This window comes from Xyrauchen texanus, chromosome 26 (genome assembly GCF_025860055.1).
Source record: "Xyrauchen texanus isolate HMW12.3.18 chromosome 26, RBS_HiC_50CHRs, whole genome shotgun sequence".
NCBI lineage: Eukaryota > Metazoa > Chordata > Actinopteri > Cypriniformes > Catostomidae > Xyrauchen > Xyrauchen texanus.
Genome location: NC_068301.1, coordinates 19134251 through 19154293, shown reverse-complemented (window position 1 = coordinate 19154293; position 20043 = coordinate 19134251). Strand labels below are relative to the sequence as shown.

The 20043-nt window shown below is 37.3% G+C and overlaps 1 protein-coding gene across 2 annotated transcripts in view; it reads left to right on the top strand.

Moving 5' to 3' along the window:
- LOC127619748 (splicing factor, proline- and glutamine-rich-like) overlaps positions 1-18346 on the top strand; it is a 36335-nt gene extending 17989 nt beyond the window's left edge. The window contains exons 10-12 of one of the 2 annotated variants that reach the window (XR_007967603.1): positions 14964-15016; positions 17421-17497; positions 17751-18346. The gene's annotated coding sequence lies outside the window, so the exon portion shown is untranslated. Of the gene's footprint in view, positions 1-14963; positions 15017-17420; positions 17498-17745 lie in introns of both variants that reach the window. The other variant, XR_007967602.1, reaches the window with a different exon arrangement.
- Positions 18347-20043: the final 1697 nt, after the last annotated feature.

Below are 20043 nucleotides of genomic sequence, written 5' to 3'. Positions count from 1 at the left end.
TTTACATTAAACATTTTCAAACATTTGTGCCATTTCACTTTTGAGCGGTAGCCATAACGATGGGTCTGCATCAAATTAAAATACGTTTTAGCCTTTAATTTGAAAGATATACAGTGAGGAAAATAAGTATTTGAACACCCTGCTATTTTGCAAGTTCTCCCACTTAGAAATCATGGAGGGGTCTGAAATTGTCATCGTAGGTGCATGTCCACTGTGAGAGACATAAGCTAAAAAAAAAATCCAGAAATCACAATGTATAATTTTTTAACTATTTATTTGTATGATACAGCTGCAAATAAGTAGTTGAACACCTGAGAAAATCAATGTCAATATTTGGTACAGTAGCCTTTGTTTGCAATTACAGAGGTCAAACGTTTCCTGTAGTTTTTCACCAGGTTTGCACACACTGCAGGAGGGATTTTGGCCCACTCCTCCACACAGATCTTCTCTAGATCAGTCAGGTTTCTGGGCTGTCGCTGAGAAACACGGAGTTTGAGCTCACTCCAAAGATTCTCTATTGGGTTTAGGTCTGGAGACTGGCTAGGCCACGCCAGAACCTTGATATGCTTCTTACAGAGCCACTCCTTGGTTATCCTGGCTGTGTGCTTCGGTCATTGTCATGTTGGAAGACCCAGCCTCGACCCATCTTCAATGCTCTAACTGAGGGAAGGAGGTTGTTCCCCAAAATCTTGCAATACATGGCCCCGGTCATCCTCTCCTTAATACAGTGCAGTCAGCCCTGTCCCATGTGCAGAAAAACACCCCCAAAGCATGATGCTACCACCCCCTGCTTCACAGTAGGGATGGTGTTCTTGGGATGGTACTCATCATTCTTCTTCCTCCAAACACGGTTAGTGGAATTATGACCAAAAAGTTCTATTTTGGTCTCATCTGACCACATGACTTTCTCCCATGTCTCCTCTGGATCATCCAAATGGTCATTGGCAAACTTAAGACGGGCCTTGACATGTGCTGGTTTAAGCAGGGGTACCTTCCGTGCCATGCATGATTTCAAACCATGACGTCTTAGTGTATTACCAACAGTGACATTGGAAACGGTGGTCCCAGCTCTTTTCAGGTCATTGACCAGCTCCTCCCGTGTAGTTCTGGGCTGATTTCTCACCTTTCTTAGGATCATTGAGACCCCACGAGGTGAGATCTTGCATGGAGCCCCAGTCCGAGGGAGATTGACAGTCATGTTTAGCTTCTTCCATTTTCTAATGATTGCTCCAACAGTGGACCTTTTTTCACCAAGCTGCTTGGCAATTTCCCGTAGCCCTTTCCAGCCTTGTGGAGGTGTACAATTTTGTCTCTAGTGTCTTTGGACAGCTCTTTGGTCTTGGCCATGTTAGTAGTTGGATTCTTACTGATTGTATGGGGTGGACAGGTGTCTTTATGCAGCTAACGACCTCAAACAGGTGCATCTAATTTAGGATAATAAATGGAGTGGAGGTGGACATTTTAAAGGCAGACTAACAGGTCTTTGAGGGTCAGAATTCTAGCTGATAAACAGGTGTTCAAATACTTATTTGCAGCTGTATCATACAAATAAATAGTTAAAAAATCATATTGTGATTTCTGGATTTTTTTTTTTTTTGATTATGTCTCTCACAGTGGACATGCACCTACGATGACAATTTCAGACCCCTCCATGATTTCCAAGTGGGAGAACTTGCAAAATAGCAGGGTGTTCAAATACTTATTTTCCTCACTGTACATAGTAAATTTGAGTTGACCCTTTTTAAATTCTGAATTATAAAATGCTGGTGCAAGCAGGATTGTGATGTCAAGAACGGCACTGAAAGAGGTAATTTCACAGTTTGGCATTAGACCGAAACATTGTGGAAAAATGTATCAATGTCTATTGTGCTGGTGTTCTATACATTTTTTTTCCTTAACAGGTTTGTTCGTGACTGTTCCGAAGTATCTTCGAATGTGGATTGTTGCAAATGTGGATTGTTTCGGATTGTAGCCATTTATCCACCACTTGTCTCAGTCTCATAAGGCATGCCCATGGACAACCATCTGATGCATTTTGCATACAAAATGACGCGCTTACTCAGAATGACAAGATCAATCTAATAGGCTAACTTTAGATTCTAGGTTCAGGATGCTCAGATTTTTATCAGTCAACCAGGAAATGTTCCCAGGGTGCTTTACTTAAAATAATAAAGAAAATCAAAGATGCAGTAAAAAAAAAAAAAAAAAAAAAGCTAGCAACTGGATTTGTGGCATCAAATCTTTAATAAATTATTCAGGAGTTTAGTTTGAGACACTTTGAAACAATTAAGAGATTCTTGAGCACACCTGAATATTCTTTATAGTTAGATCTGATTTTGGATTTACCCACCCCAAAACATCTTCTACAAGACTGGGGTCATAATGTGTGTCAGACAGACGGCCCCTTTCACGTAGGTTCTTGGCCAGAATAAGCTGCAATGTTGACCACATTAACCGTTTACACCTGGTATTTAAATGTGTCTCGGAGGATCTGATCACATGTGGTCAGACGAGACACTTCGCTGGTTGCTTAAATGCCTCTCCTGTGGTCCTTTGTGTTCGGATTTTGAGGGGAGGGTCTCTGATTTCATGATGACAAATTATGTTAGTGTGTTAATTCATGGTCACAATGTTTTGCACCCTGTTTATACCTGTTTAAAGCTGACCACTTGTGATTGTATCACCTAAAACGCATCCAAATTACGAGGTGTAAATGGGATCGATAAATTGATTTTCAAAACCTGATTAATAAACTAGAATATTGGTGATTGCAATTTTTTTTTTTTTTTTTTTTAAATAACCATTTACCAGATATTTGTTGGTATCTTTTGTCATACTTGGAACATTTTTAAAGGAATGTTCCAAGTTCAGTACAAGTTGAGCTCAATCAACTGCATTTGTGGCATAAAATTGATTGCCACAAAAAAAAATGTTTTGCCTCATCCCTCTTTAAAGTGGACCTATTATGCAAAATTCACTTTTGCATGGTGTTTGAACATAAATGTGTGTTGGCAGTGTGTGTACACAACCACCCTATAAGATAAATCCACCCAGTCCTTCTTTTGTTTTTAACCCTCTGGGGTCTGAGGGTGTTTTTGGGCCCGGAGAAGCTTTGACATACCTTGACATTTGTGACATGCCTTGACTTTTTTTTCTGTTGCTTAAAAACTTATTAATGGCTAATGTTTGCTAATGCTGCATTCAGCACAAACTGGGCTACAATAATATGTGAGCAACATGTATGTATGTAGACAAGAGACAGCTGAAAGCGCACCTTTTATTTATTTTCTTCATTTTACAATAGCACATGCTTTTATTATTGTTATTGTGAGTGTACACAAATAAAAGTAGACCCTTTTATAGTTTCTAATGATATCTTACAATTATTTGTATGCCCAAAAATGACGGAGTATTAAGTTGCTTCTGCTGTTAAGCAGAAAAAATCCAGCAGGATGCGCCAGCACAGCCATTGACCCCTGAGGGTAATTGGGACGACGGCGTGTCGTCAACCCCATTAATCACAAGCAGTGTCTCAGAACAAGCCGTTTGTAGATTCTGTACAAAATGACGTCAATTTGTACAGGCCCTGCCCACGACTTTTGACGGACATGTTTGTTTCGTTATAGCAAATAGCAAATGTTGTAATGTATTTGTGTGTGTGTTGCTAATCCATCGTTGCAAAACTGCTGAAAAAAAAAAAACTCTTCAACAAATAAATATATTTATCAAATAACCATCAGAAGTAACAACATTCTCAAAGATGTTACTTCTGATGGAGTCTTTCTCTCATCAGTTTCTGACTCCAGTTCTAACATATAGGGCAGAACACAACTATTTTCGCTGTCAGTCATATTTCATATGATGTCTAATTATCCAAATCCTACATGTCAAAACTCTGCCCTATTCTGGATACAGGGCAGGGAGCACCAGCTCATTTGAGTTTAGACGCACACAAAAACAACACCCAAAATTTGGCATTTTCAATATGGTGTAGTAAATTATCTGTAGGGTATTTTGAGCTGAAACTTCAGACACATACTGGGGACACCAAAGATTTAAATTACTTATTGTGAAAAGGGGCATAATGGGTTCCCTTTAAAAAAAAAAAAGAAAACATCTTTGTTCCAATGAGGCACTTATGAGGAGTGAATGGGGGCTAATTTTTTACCATTTTAAAATACTCACTGTTTCAAAAGTAAAGGCATAAAGGATATGCATGTAAAAATTATTTTAGTGTGATTAAAATCACTTGCTAACTTTTTCTGTTTAAAGTTATTGCCAACTTTAAAACTTCTTTACCATGACGTCAAATGTCAAAAAAACCTAAAACGACTGTAAAAATTAGGATGTAAATAACTTGGCAGCTCAAATAATGCACAAGTTTTAACAAGTGCTTTTATAAAATTATAAGCTTCAAATTTATGTTTAAACCCTACAAAAATAAACCCCATTCACTTCCGTATTAAGTGCTTAACCGAAACACAGTTTTTGTATTTTTTTCTGGGGGTTTTTATTAACAAAATGAAGTACGAGTCAACTTTTGTGTGTTAATCAGCATTATGCCACAAATGCTGTCGATTAAGCTTAACTTGTTTTGAACCTGGAACATTTTTATCCCCTTTTTCTCCCAATTTGGATGCCCAATTCCCACTATGTAGTAAGTCCTCGTGGTGGTGCGGTTACTCACCTCAATCTGGGTAGTGGAGGACAAGTCTCAGTTGCCTCCGCATCTAATCACGTGGCGCGATATGCATGACACTGCAGAGACTCACAGCAAGGGAGGCTCATGCTACTCTCCGTGATCCACGCACAACTTACCACGCGCCCCATCGAGAGTGAGAACCCCTAATCGCGACCACAAAGAGGTTACCCCATGTGATTCTACCCTCCCCAGCAACTGTGACAATTTGGTTGCTCAGGAGACCTGGCTGGAGTCACTCAGCACACCCTGGATTCGAACTCGTGACTCCAGGGGTGGTAGTCAGCATCACTTCTCGCTGAGCTACCTAGGCCAAGAACATTACGTTTTTTTTATTATAATTTTTTATATTAATGCGTTTAAAATCTGTTCATTGCATGAAAAATAATAACTTAAACTGCATGCTGGTTTTCACAAGTCTAATCATAGCTGCTAATTTTTATAGTTTGTTAGAAGCATGGTTCCTTATTAACCAACTTAGTTCAGTTTAGCCTACATTTCACTTTCCTAAAAGTGACATTATTTAGGAAATTGATGATAGTTTTTTTTATTATACTTTTTTTATTTTATCCTTCATGGATCTTCATATGGACTCAAATGGCAGAAGTTGACTTCTCAAGAAGCAAGTTCTGTACTTTATGAGAATGTCGGATTGTCCTTGATGTTGGCAAATGGAATTTTTTGTTCTGTGAACTTTAGTCCATTGAGCAAAGATGAATCCAATTTGTTTTAACTTTGAGGTTTACCTGGTTCAAGGATTTTTGATCACTTCAACTCCGGAAGATCGACAGTTTCCAGAACTTGTTAAACATTTTTTGTGGCAAAACTGTAGGTCTGCACTTTTTTCCATTTTTAGGGAAGTTTTTGTCATATATTGACTTAAGTCAAATATTTCATCTCAAATACACAATGTGTGGACTAATTAAACTATCATGAAACAGTTAAAAGATGCAAAGGAAAAAAATTGGTCATGGTGTAAGCAGTGGAGTATTGTCTTATGCAGTCAGTTTTATTTCTCTTTATTGTAATAAATAGTATCAAAGTTTTCCACATATTAACTAATTTAGTACATTATATTGTACATTGTTTTGGAAGTTCACAATCCGATCCAAAAATACACACGTCATTTTGGGGGTGTTTACACTTGGTCACTTCGAGTGTTTTTACTGATTGGAAAGCTGTTCGATCATGAAAAGACCAAGTGTGAATGCCCTCCAAGATGCATTAAGACTGAACTCCGTCAAATGCAAATGATTCCATTTATAGGAAGCCACAAATGTAAACTTTACTACTTTAAAATAGCACTATGTCAGCATTTGTAAAATGTCGTAGGTTACCGCTGTTAGAGTATTAGGGCTCACTTAAACGGTAAATAATAAGAAAGGGGTACACTTGGGAGAGGCGGAACTTTTTTTTTCTTTCACTTATTTGACATTACACTGAAGGCATTTGTAAGGATTAAATGGTGTACCTAAAAGAGCTTTAAAAAATAAAGAGCAATGAAGGTCTAATGCATGGTATCCATTTTTAGAAAAACTTTCAAAATTTAAGAGTCTCATGATCAACACTGCTGACAAAACATTAGTGCTAAAACTTTTCAGTTATTCAGATTTGGTATTATACTTAAGTATGACAGTAAGTATGGAAGGTAATTTAATTAACTTGGATGTTGTTCGTAAAGATGTTAGCTATACCAGGAAAATAAAATTGTTGATTTGTGTAAAGCAATCCAAAGATATAGCATTTGGAACCATGGTTCCCAAGGTGGACTTTTATTTATCAATGCATCCAAAAACATCTCCAAACAAGTTTTATTGAACACTAAAACAGAACAACTGAAACCTATGAATGCAAAAATATATAAATTAACAACCAACTTCATAATCATAAATTACAGATCACTTTGGCTTCCTATTTCATCACTTCACAATGTCTGTTGAGCACACTCTTGTGTTGTAGTCTATGTATGTGCAATCTGGGTCTATTTACCTCATGTGGGTCACATGTATGTTTCCAAATATGGAATCTAACAAGCTCTAGACAGCCAATGAGGATGATCTGACACATCTTTGATGTAAAGGATTGCATTTCAGTTTATTGATCCTAGAGAAACCTTCACCATATAGAGGCTATTAGCGATAGCCACCAACGTTTATCACACTGTTTGACTAATATTTCAGGATCTAATTATCTTATTGCATAGTGTAGGCTTGTTTTATTCAGAGCTGTCTGATGTAAGTTGTGATATGGTACCTTTTATATCATGTTAATTTTTAATGAAGTTACATACCAAAATGTGACAATGATTCTGTTTATCATATTCATTTCACATGCTAATAATCACTGTAGTTTTATCTCTGGGTGAAACAAATCTGCACGTTATATTCTACTAATCAAGACCTTTAAAAGGATATATGACACATGCCTGTGTGATCTTTTTACTAGTTCTAAATATTTTTATCGAAAATGTACTAATTCTGTAAATGGAACTGGTCTACTTTATCAACTCATTTAAAAGCAGTATTTGAGATTTGATCAGGTCAGCTATATTCATTGTAAAGATAAGAGTCTAATCTTTAAAATTGCAACTATTTTGTGCAGATGAAGCAAGTGCTTGCGTAATACCATAATATATTTTCGTGATCAGCACCCCCTCTCAGCCCGGTAACTGGGTAAGAGGTTAATGCAGCTCGATGAAGAAACTGAAACGAAACATTAACCAGCACCTGCTGCGAATGGACATTTTGCCCAAGGCAAGCCCCGATGGAAAACATTTTTTACTGCATGCAGCTTTGCACACATACAAAGATACGCACAGGGCAAAGTCTTGAAATCAAATAATTAATAAAACTTCTTAAACTTCACTACCCGAGAAAGGAATTAAAATTTGAATTTGCATGAAGTGTCCAACTGTAAATACCCCTTTTAAATCTGAAGGGCTATTTCTAGGGGGTTGATTAACATGCTCCCAATAAAGATGGATTAGTGTTTGTGTTGACGATCTATCCCTGTCACTTCAGACAGCATCAGTTTCAAACAAGCTCCGGTCTGTCCAATGTTCATACTGTAAATCTAAATCCTGTTAAAACTGCTTGTTACACACAAGCATTGCAGATGTGACAGTTATTAATGAGCATGACGCTCCTCAGCTTTGTGTTGGAAAACGTGCAACTCCCTCAAATATTTGGACCATGCAATTTCATATTCACTACTAATGCTTATGAATGACTGTGAAAGCATCCAGTATCATGGATAATATCGAGAGAAACCAACGACATGCTGAAATTTAGTGTTAATTAAGACATAGATGATATTTTGTCATAATTTCAATTCTGGAAGAAAATAGCTCAATTTCCTAAATTAACCACTGTCCCCCTGATGTTTAATTAATGTCATGCATTATCTTCATAATTTACAAATCTGTTAACGGCTAGAATGAATGTGTTTTAAATGGTGGATGGCCTTTAGCTGACACTCTTAAAAAGTATTATCAGGCTGTCGATGTTTACAACAGTGAAATGGGCATTAGGCCAGTTTAGAAACACCAGGAAATTAATTAAATGAGGATCTACATTGAATTTCAAATTATTAGTCTGATTTTTTGAACATTTCACCTGCCCTTTGTCCTTTCCTCAAATTACATTGATCTTTATAAAAGCCTTGTAGGACAATATGGACTAGCTAGCTACTAAGACTATGTTCAGACTGCCATTCAAAATCCTATTTTTTGAATATCCAGATGAGTTTTGATAGTTTGGACAGCAAAAAAACACATGAAATCAGATTTTTCAGAATCTGATTCAAACCACATCATGAGGTGGTTTCAAATGCGATTTTAATAAAAAATAATTCCAGATGCATCTCAGTCTGGACGCTGATCAGATTCAGATTTAAAATGGTCTTTTGCGTCACTCTTAACGTGACACTAGGATGACGTCAAAAATCGGTGACTGCAGCACAGAGCATCACAATATTTACCAGTATCCTCCGTCGCACAAGAAAAACTTTGCGACGGAGGAGACTGGTCCACGATTGGACGGTGCACATATTTGGAGAGCGAGATGATGCACTTCCATTTTTCCTGCATCCGTTTTGAAAGCATCGTCATGGGGGAATGCCTACGTCGTTACCAAAGCAACCCATGCTGATAGGTTGGTTATGTCTGAATGTGCAAATCTGATTCACTGATCACTTGCAATTAATAGTGTGGACAGTCTGCCTGAAAAGATGTGATTTGAGAAAAAATATGATTTGCCTGCAACCTGAACATAGCCTAATTGCTTGGAGGAAAGGAAAAATAAAAATTACTTATCAATTTTCAAGGACAAAACACATCTCCAGGCTTGGTAAGTGCATAACGCATGATTATTTGACAGTCTGCCAAGTGCTGCAACAAAACAATTCTAATTTGCTTGCTTTCTTTTTTTTTTCTCTATTCAGCTATAAAGTGTACATTTGGGGGGACGAGGGGTCTGGAGAAGAATCACTGATCAATTTCACACCAAATTAGGAAGGGATAGTTCACCTAAAAATGTCGTGTACTCACTCTTACAGGAGCAAGATATCTTTACAGAACATTTGTCCTTTTTTTTTTTTTTTTTTTTTTTTACATGAAATTAAAGAACATAGTGACCAGAGTCTGTCAAGCTCCAAAATGGACAACAGAATTGGTCCACATGAGTTGGGCACTATTTTCCAAGTCTTCTGAAACCATAGTACTTTTTGTAATGAATATACCACACTATCGTATTGCTTCAAAAGACCTAGAATATAGTGCACTTTATAGTATAGTGCATTTTATTATGCTTTGATAGTGCTTTTTGGAGCTAGACCGTAACTGGTTACTATATTCTTCACTTTATGTAAAAGACCTGAGAACATTCTTCAATAATTTTTGTGTAACTGAAGAAAGGCATATGGATTTAGAAGGACATGAGGTTGAGTAAATTACGAAGTTTTACATTTTGGGTGAACAATTCATTTAAACACTGTTTAATTCCAGCTTGGAGCCATTAGGAATATCCTAAATCGTAAAATTGACCCTTTGCTAAGTGATGTGTAACTGACTTACCCTGTCTTCGCAACTGTTGCCTTCCGCCATTTTCATCTGATAAGCGTTTCTTTTTTTAATTGGAGCCATTTGTGTTTGAATAGTTTTAAGTGGAATTTTACAGTTATCTTCCAAAAATATGGGAAAATTTGTGTTTCCAGTCACTTATAATTGTGATACAAGGTACCCAGAGAGGAAATGCACAGTATTAAGAATGTGAAAAATGGCATTCTTTGGATGAAACTGTCATCGCTCATTCCAAAATGAATATGTAATGCAGTGGTTCTCAACCCTTTTGACTCCAAGGCCCCCCACTGTCTAAGACAATATTTGAAGGCCCCCTCGCCTGAAACTACTGATTAAACCAATGTCTGATTAAAATAATTAATCATGAATTAAGTCTGATTCTAGAAGTTTCAGAAAGAGTCTGTTTATAATTTGTAGGCATACATCTTAAAGTATTTTTTAGCATTTTAATTAAGCTGAATTATTTTAATATTTCTTATTTTAAATTAATTTTGAGTTAACTTTTGGGAGTATGCTGAGGCCCCTAGTGGGTCCTGGACCGCTGATTGAGAACCACTGATTTTTGCTTTAAGTTAAATTAAAGCGAATAACTAAATTAATTTGGCTTGAATGTTTTTTAAAAGAAGTCAGAAAAATGCTTTGCTATGAACTCCATTATAGCAACTTAAGAATAGAATATTTAGTTAAAGAGAATATTTCGCCAAACAACAAGCTATTTGCAGCAATCTCTTATTCCAATGGGAAGTTCCGAAAACCTTGGCCGAACAAGACACGATAACCATGGGGGGGCAGAGCTTGGCTGAGGGTCAATTAGAGGCTTATTTTAAGGTAATTAATTATTACTTGGCGAGAAACTCTGGATTCAGTAGTCAAAGGCTAGTAGTCATTTATATGGAGTACATCTCAACCAATTTTTTGACACCCATGCATGTAGTATACTGTACACTGGGACCTTGAATTTCAGTATACATCTTATAGGGTGACCAGGCTACTTGATTGCTACAAGTGTTTTACCCCTGGCAGAATACAGTGGAAGTGTGCGTTTTTCAGACTCTTGAGTGCGTTTTTCAGAGATTTTAGGAAATGTGGCAAGAGCTTGTCTCTGTGTCTGTAATGTTTATTGAGTGAATGGTGGTGCTATAGCATTAGGGGCCAGTGTCCAGCTCACCCCCTACACCACATTTGAGACTCCAGCAGTTGGTTACATTGAGGATGAGTAGTTCTACAGATCAATGGACAGTTGAGCCTGGACTTGTTTGCATCAAGATGTTTGCTTGCATATCACCAGAAAAGGTAAGTGATCTTGTCTTCTGTTCCATGAATCGTTATTCGTGATTAAATACCTCTGAGGTTCTGGCATCACACTAACTAAAATGGATTTACAGTGCAGAACTAGTTTCTTTTGTTGTTTTTTTGTAAACATATTCAATATATGAAATGTGATCGGTACTTTGGCTCACTTTGTGTGTGTTCTCAGGTGCTCTATAATGTCTTCGCAGCAGCATTGCTTCACCAGGCATTATGTATTTAAGTACTGCACACTTAATCCAATATGATCAAGGGCCTTGTGACTGGGCGGTGGTGGCATTCTGATGACCTGATGTATGTAACCACCCCCCACCCCGTAGGGGAGCATGAAATATGATGGTCTGAAAATGTTTCAGTAGTGTATGTGGTGAAGGTTTTGGTGCTTGCATCTGGATGGACATTTTCAGATCAAGCTCATAAATTTTAAACTTGTGCATTAGGATTCACCATTGATGTTTCATTGCTCAATGGGCATGTCTGGGATTGGTTTGAACACTCAACTGCATATAACACATTGTAAATTGAAACTGTTGAATGCAACAGGAGTACAATTTAATGGAATGGAATACCATAATCGTACATTTTCAAGATTAGTTAAAATCTAAGCAGCTGTAATCGTAAACCGTTTTCGATTGATTGTGTTGCGTGGAGATGGACATTTCCAAATAAATGGAAGCAAGCACGATGCTCTAAGGTTTTGTCAATTAGGTTTTTTGATAGATGTGGCCTGAGTTTGAAATGGCAAACTTCTCTTAACTAGTAAGAGTAGGATGCCATTCTGCCATTTCCGTTTATCGTTTACACTAGAACAGTGGTTATCTAACCTTTTTTTATGAATGCCCCACTACTACGACAGAGACTAATAATATAAGTGATATTGTTAATATATATACATTTGCCTTTTTTAAAAATTGTATTTATTCTATCTATCTATCTATCTATCTATATATATATATATATATATATATATATATATATATATATATATATATATATATATATATATATATATATATATATATATTTTTTTTAGTTTTAACAGTGGCATTTGTAACAAGACCATAGTAAACACATGGATCTTCACTACAATGTTTAGATGTAACATGATTTCTTTAAAAGACAATTTTTGTAATTATAAAAAGTAGACCTACTCTAAACACATGTAAAAAAATAAGTACAAAATATAAATATAAGTTGTAACAAAAAATAATTATCTTCCCTCACTCCCCTAATGTAGCCTATGACTAATTTAATTGAGCTGAAGTTGTGATATCATATTTATTAGAGATCTATTTCTGCCTAAAGTACAGTTTTACTATTTATAGATGTATTTACTATAGTAAATTGAAGGGTGGTAATGTAGAACTCTGAGCCTAATTCAAATGGTTTCCGCTTCTTGCACCTTGCTTCTCACTGATTCTCGCAAGCTGCGAGTTTAAGAGCTCGAGCTTGAAGAGCTTTGCACTCGCGCTGTTCTGTCCGTTGAGGCTTATCCATCTACAAAGCCATACAGGTGCATTAGCGGAGGTTGTGCCTCCACCTGTGTATTTAACGCTGCTAAACCAGATGCGTCGCTAGACTTCAAAATCAGATGAACCATGGTACAAATGTGTACCAACCTGTAAAATTGATATGATATACTCCAAGTCTATATAAATATTTTAATGCAAAGTGGAGCTTGATGATAGATTTTATTATTTTGACTGATAAATCCACCATTTGTAACCTAATGGCCCCTCTCTACTAATTTGCTCTCAGCGCCAGTGGCATCATTTGAATACCCCGGTTGAGAACCCCTGCACTAGAATGTGCAATAGGTGGAGCAGCTAAAAAAGTAGCTAAAGTAGTAAAATGCATGGTATCATTAGCCACGTTTCCACTATCGATAAAAATGAGGGCATGCTGGTATGTGCCAGGGCCAGTTGCATTCCTGCTGTCACTTCATTGTGCCATCTCTGGGCCCCGCCAATTACTTTCTGGCCCCTTTGATGTCAAATGTGGAGTTTAGCGGAGACAGGTCAGGGGGTCAGCACCAAGATACTTATCTCCCAATTTTTTAAATCTAGCTACCAGCTTACCTCAATAGATCAAAGTAGAATAGGGAATCATCAGTACTGGTCAGTTAATGAAATCAGGCCTCTTCTGAATAATTTGGGCTGATGAAAATGTGCCATGTCAGATTAAGTATGTTGTCGCCGAACTTGCCAAGATGTGTTATCAGCACACAGTGTTACAGGTTTGGAAAAAAAAAATTGCGGGCACAATACGAATCCTTTTGAGTATTCATTTTGACTATCATCTAGATCAGACCAGAGACTGATACCTCAACTTGAGCTTTCCTCTTGCTTGTGAAATGGGAGGGGTGTGTGACATTGGCACCAGGGCGACATATTGGGGGTGGACTTTAGGGAAATGCTGCGGGGCTATTGGCCCAATGGTGAGAATGCAGATCGATTTTATTCTTGCGGCTCAAGGTCCGAGGCTATTGGCCCTGGCTGACCAGTTGATAACCCTGGCACGATGGTGGAAAAGTGGCTGTTGTCAGATTTTGTTGATTTGACATGTTTTTTACATGTTATCCTAGAAAAACAGGCTTTGAGTATTCAGCCTTGACTCATTCAAGCAGGTAGAAGCTGTACTTGCATGTCTATTGCCTAGAAAGAAAGAAAAAAAACTGCCCAGGGACATTGCCAAGATGGCTACCAAGTGAACTGACTCACCTAAAAGAACTTGGACTGTTTTTCCTTGCTCTCACTATTTAAATGTATATATAAAAAAAAACTTGTCTCAACATTGATCTGTTGTCTGCAGCAATTCAATATTGCTTTTCTTTTTGTTTCAAAAATGCATTTATGGCAGTGTAAGGGATTGGTATTTTCCCCCCTCAATTCTCCTCTCAAACCTGGCTGTCTAACCAGTCTGTTTGATTCATGGCTGTTTAGTTATACTGCCTCCATCTTTCATAGCTTTCTTATGTGGACTGGGTGGGAAGTACTCTGGATAACGCTAGTACATCTTTAGACAAACTATTATTTGGTGCTTTTTTTCCTCAAATATACTGTGACCTTTATCCTTGACAAAGTATTGCACTCATGCCTGTGACTCAACAAACATACTCCAGTAGTGTATTGCAGCCATGTTATTGAACAGGCTGTATTGATGGTGCCTTAAATTTACTTCAGTGTGTTCTCGTATGCCTGCGCCTAAGGAGATATCAAAACTGTTCTTTACAACATTTGCATAGTGCTGGATCAGCATTTGGACTGTTCTGAGTGTGTACACGTGTACGAGTCTGTGTATCTGCACTGTGATCCATTAAACTTTGACAAAATTAATGATCTTGACAAACTCAAAATGGCCCATTTTGGGGCTTTCACTATATAGAGTGTGATGCCAGAACCACCCTTGTGGCCTAATGGCTGCCCCAGGTGTGGCGGACCGTAACCCAACATGAACTTTGTAACTACACTGTAAACACTTAAGAAAAATCCTGCTTTGTGTTTGAAGTGGTGTTGTCTGTATGGAGATACTGTCTAACTGTCATTACCTGGTCAATTAGTGGGCTGTACACCAACCATAATAGACATAAAGATTCTGCATGATTTAAGTGGAGTTGAAAAGCAATTGTTTTGCCTTTTGGCCTCAATCAACATTATTTCTATAAAATGTGACCTAGATTTACCTGATATGCCTTTACATGGTGCAAGTTATGTGCTTGTGGTACTCATTGTGGCATAATTTTAAGATGAGTAGTTTCTGTTTAAACATAATGGAATATTTTGAGTTAATTCCTTCCATCCCTTAATTAAGTTAGGCTAAGTTAGGACTAATTACATTCATTTGTTACCTATATCCTCACTATCTTTTCTCTCACTGCAGGGGCCTTGGGTGATTAAAGGAGGCTGAGTGTCATCATACAGCTAAAGACGAAGGTAAGCATTCAATTGAGTTCACTATGTGTGTTTACATGCACTGGACTATACTATGAAATGTCAGCTTGTTAAAAAAAAAAAAACAATGTAAGAAACCTGCGTCTGACACATGAAATCAGTGTTTATTCTCTGCTTTTGACTTCAAAATGTATACAGGCATGCACACATTGGGCCTCATTCTTGAAACACAAGCAGAACTTCGGTGTAAATCGTTCATGAAGCTGTGCTAATGCAAGTTCTCTGATTCCTGAAAGTTTTTTTATTTTCAAAACATTAGTAGGTACAAACAAAATCCGGGTAGCTCAGCAATTAAAGACGCTGACTACCACTCTCCCCAGTTGTTAGGGAGAATAGAGTCACATGGGGTAACCTCCTCGTGATGACTATAATGTGGTTTGCTCTTGGTGGGCCGCGTGGTGAGTTGTGTGTGGATGCCGTGGGGAATAGTGTGAAGCTTCCACGTGTGCTATGTCTCTGCGGTAACACTCAACAACGTGATAAGATGCGTGGATTGACTGTCTCAGAGGCGGAAGCAACTGAAATTTGTCCTCCACCACCCGGAAAAAGAACGGGTTTTGTGTTCTTATTTCATTGGGAGTTTGTTATCGACAATGTCCTGTCTGGTGCATCTCTAAGCATTTTTCACCCAAAAATTGTCATTCAACCTTCCCTCAGAACTTCACTCACAAACTTCATTGGTGCTTCTGCGTCACGCACACACTGTTGAGAACGCAAGAGACGGAAGCTCCTGATTTTCGCTGTCAGGACTTCATTCATGTAAGACAGGTTTATTGTAATTCATCAAGAGAAATAAAATGGTTGGATATAAAATGGGTTTGAACCATTACCACTGTTGCTGACAGGTTAAAAATGGCTAACTGCCATTCCATTGTTACCCGTGTGATATTACAGTGAAAAGTGTTCATTGCCATTATTTCGAGCCATTTGTATGTACAATCATAAAATCTTACAGATACAGTCCAGATATTAGAAAATGTTCAGTACATAAAAATTGTTTCCCCATTTAGATCGGAAATGAACTGGGGTTACATATGTAATAAAAATGGACAGGCTTTTTGGGAGAACACTCTCTTTAAAAACTGTTAATTGGGAAATGAACTGGGGTTAAGGATGTAATACAAATGGACATGCTTTTTGTGTGACCACTCTGTAAAATCTGTTGATTTAAATGCACAGTCTTTAATAATACTAGCCACACAATGAAGAGGGGTCAGCCCTCCTAAGAACATGCAATATCAAATTTATTGTCATTTTCACATTAATGTGGAAAAATTAGCATGACAATTGTAAAAGCAGCACATACATAAGTACATTTTGAGGGAAATCTCTTTAAAATCTGAAATGTTGACCTCTGAGACATTGATATGTAATCCGTTAATGGAGCATTATGAATTAAATTAAGATGAAATCATGCCTTGCATGAAAAGTTATCAAAGATTATTAAACCACGTTTAAAACAGTCTACATTGACTGCTTCAGTCAGCAAAGCACGAGCAAGTGGCACCATCTAGCAGCTGTGTGCTTAAAAAAAGTAAGCAGCGCATAGTATGAGATTATCCAATGTTTATCATAATTAGTCCAAATCACGAAGCTTGTCAAAATGATCCCTTCCCAAATGTTGGCAATAGATGTCATAACTTCTGACCTCTGTTTGGGTGATTTTGTGCTAATCAACAATAGGGCTGCCCCCTGATAGTCAATCAAACATTAGTTGATGAGATGAGTCTTAGTCGACCAAGTTTTGATAGGTTGGTTGGTCACAGGAAAAAAAAAACTGCGGGAAAATGACGAATACCAGTATTACCCCTGGTTGAACGCTAGGTGGTACTATGGGGTAATTTTTGTTAAAAAGAGTTAGCGTTAAGCCTATACAATAAAGACGCCTTGATTTTAAACTTTGAACTTTATTTTTTATTTAAAAGTTAAAATGAAACTGGAAAAAATTAGCATTTAAAATCTGTGGTGTTCAACTATTTGAAAAATGGCTTTAAAACAGTTGTCAACATTTCTCTGGCAAATAACCTACTTGATCTGTGCATTCTCTACGGTTATTACGTTGTCCGGGAAAATACATCATGTGTGTTGATTTTTTATATATATAAATAATATATATATATATATATATATATATATATATATATATATATATATATAAATTATGTGTGTATATTACATAATCGCAATAACCAATTATTATCAAACCCTGGGCTGAGGGTTTCATTTTACATTTATTACTCTGTTATTGTTGGTTAATAAATATACTAATTTGAATTGTTAGTACCATAATTGGTGTAAGACTGCGCATGTAAACACACTCACTGACAGATATTTACTTGGTTGTTCAATTTACTTTATTTAACATTTGATATTTATCACTTTTTAGATAAACCTAAGAAACTGTTCGTTGAAGTATGACTGTTCTGCACTGGATGTTCCTGTATAGTGGACAATAATCTAAAGGTGTGTTGGGGTAAAATAATTTATTCTTTTTTTTAGTTGCTTAAAAACTTCATTAATTGTAAGATCCTTAAATGCTTTCTTTATAGTATATTTAGAAGACTGCAAGTCTATATGCCATATTTCTGTATTCAAATATTTATGAAACACTGTTTGGTGTTAAATTGTGCTGTTTTAATGCAAACATTTAGAATACAGTTAGGAAATCGCATTGCTAATGGATACCCTCTATTTTCTTTGTCCTTTATTAGTCCAGAAGGAGTGCACAGATGTGACATGATGACTGGAGGAACTTGAGTAAAGCAGCATTGGATGCCTCATGATTATATGCTTTTTTTTTAACTTTTTTTTTATTTTAATTAAACGTATTTAACTGTTATAAATTTTTTTGTGGTTTGTTTACATGATTTTCTGAATAAAACCAATGTGAGTTTTACTTGGGATTGGTCATGTGGCCTACCAATATATTTGAATTGTTGCTAGAATATTAGTATTTTAGTATTTAATCTCTATTTTTCTTTGTTCTGCTTGTCTGCTTATGAAACTACTGGCCAAGTTTCTGTAGGAAAAAGACAGCACATTCTAAAGCTGGTTCTGTAGTTTATATAAACACAGACAGACCTCTGTAACCTAGTACCACTTAGGCTGCTGTCCAGTAGCAATTAAGGTCAAGGTGCTATGTTTCTTTTCTTTTATCACTGTTGTGTCCCATTGACTGACAGTTACTTCTGGAAGTAGTTCAAAATAAGAAAGGAGCCTGCAGTCTGAGAAGTGTGGTGCAGTAAATTAGTTGGTGTTTTCTTTCTGTATAAATGTTAAACAAACATCAATTAATACAATTTAAATCACACTTATATAGTTTGATCAATTTGAGTCAATTAACATGATTCATTATCATAGATATGTACTGAGAGTTTTTGGACAATATGATGCATACACAGATCTAAACATATTAATATAAAAACATAATGGGTATTAAAGTTGGGGCATGTTCCCCCTTCGGGGCTCCAGACTGCGACTAAAATGGTCACAAGTGCGACCAAAATTAATTGATTGCGTCAATTTCATATGCGTTTTCGTCAGATATCATCTTGTGAATTGAAAACATCTTTATAGCGCGCACCACCAGTGTGTCTCGCCTCTTTTCATCCATTCTGTTATGAGCTCGCTGCACAGCACGCAGCTACACACCAGTGTGAGAGATTCGTCAACAATTGACTCATTTGAACCAGGTCTCTTCATGAATCACCCGAATAGAACAAAGCTTGAGCTCAGGTTAGCAGTTTGAATCAGATTTGCAACTGGGGGTGTAGACATTTCAATATAAGAATCCCACGTGTATTTCGGGCTTCTTTATCATTAAAAGTCACGTCTTATGTACCAATTTTTCACTTCTGGTAATGATTGATTGGAGTAGCACAATAAACCTTACCTGTCTACATTTGGGTAAAAAAATCCGGGAGACATCTGGAGGAGGCAGTCTAAATACAAATTGTGCCGCTGTGATTTAATCTGAGTAACGTCATTTTCCCCACCGTGTTCGATATTAAAATCAGTGAGACACAGTTTGCAAAAGGCGTGGCCATATTTCTTCGAGATATGAAATTAAATTCTTCCGCTGGAGCACTACCCAAGTCTTCTCTTCCCACCTTCCAGTGATGCTTGATTCAACTTTCCGCGTCTACTACCTGCGAAGATATCGACAGCTCAACTGGGTTGTAGGTTGCCAGGTTGAGGTCACAAATGTGTTGACATTTGTATGATGTGTTGATTGTGTGAGTGATGCGTTTCATACAAGATCTGGCAACTGGACAACCTTGGAATAATATATTGATTTGATTATTCATATAACGAGGTTTGGGCAATACAAATTACGGGAGTTTCCCGGGAGAAATAACAACGCTATTTTAATTTAACGCGAGATTGGTGTGAAATACGGGAGTGTTGACAGGTATGCAATAAACTGCATTTGGGATTTCATTCAATTTGCACTTTTGTAGACTGACCCATCCGATAACCGTAAAGAAAGATTTAAGGCAATCCTTAAAATTTTAAAGAAGTCTTTTGCTTTGAATCACATTCAATTGTATAACTCTATATTGGCAAAGACAGCACTGACATCAGATATACCTGCTGGGTTTCAGGACGTCTCAGAAATGCTTCAGCCATTTTGTGTGCCTCCTATAAGCTTGACATCGGAACAAGGGAAGAGGAGTCGGGGAGGGAGAATTTAGCGTTGTGCAACCAATGGGTTTGCCTGGTGCATTTTTAATGCACATGAATTATTGATCGCTGTATGTGGACAAATGCAGTTAGTCTGGTGCAGACATGAGTGGAGCCCGTGGACCTCCTGTACAGAGTTTGAACACTGTTGAGTTAAAGCATCAATGGGCAATGCAGAGGAACCGCACTACGGTCCGGACTTACCTGCTCTCCAGCTCCATGCTCCCCCTTCCTGCCTCCAGTGGCTCACAGATCAGAGATTATTTCAGGCTTCCATCGCTGCCCAGATCAACACATGGACGGACCACCACGGTGCCTCTTAGGTA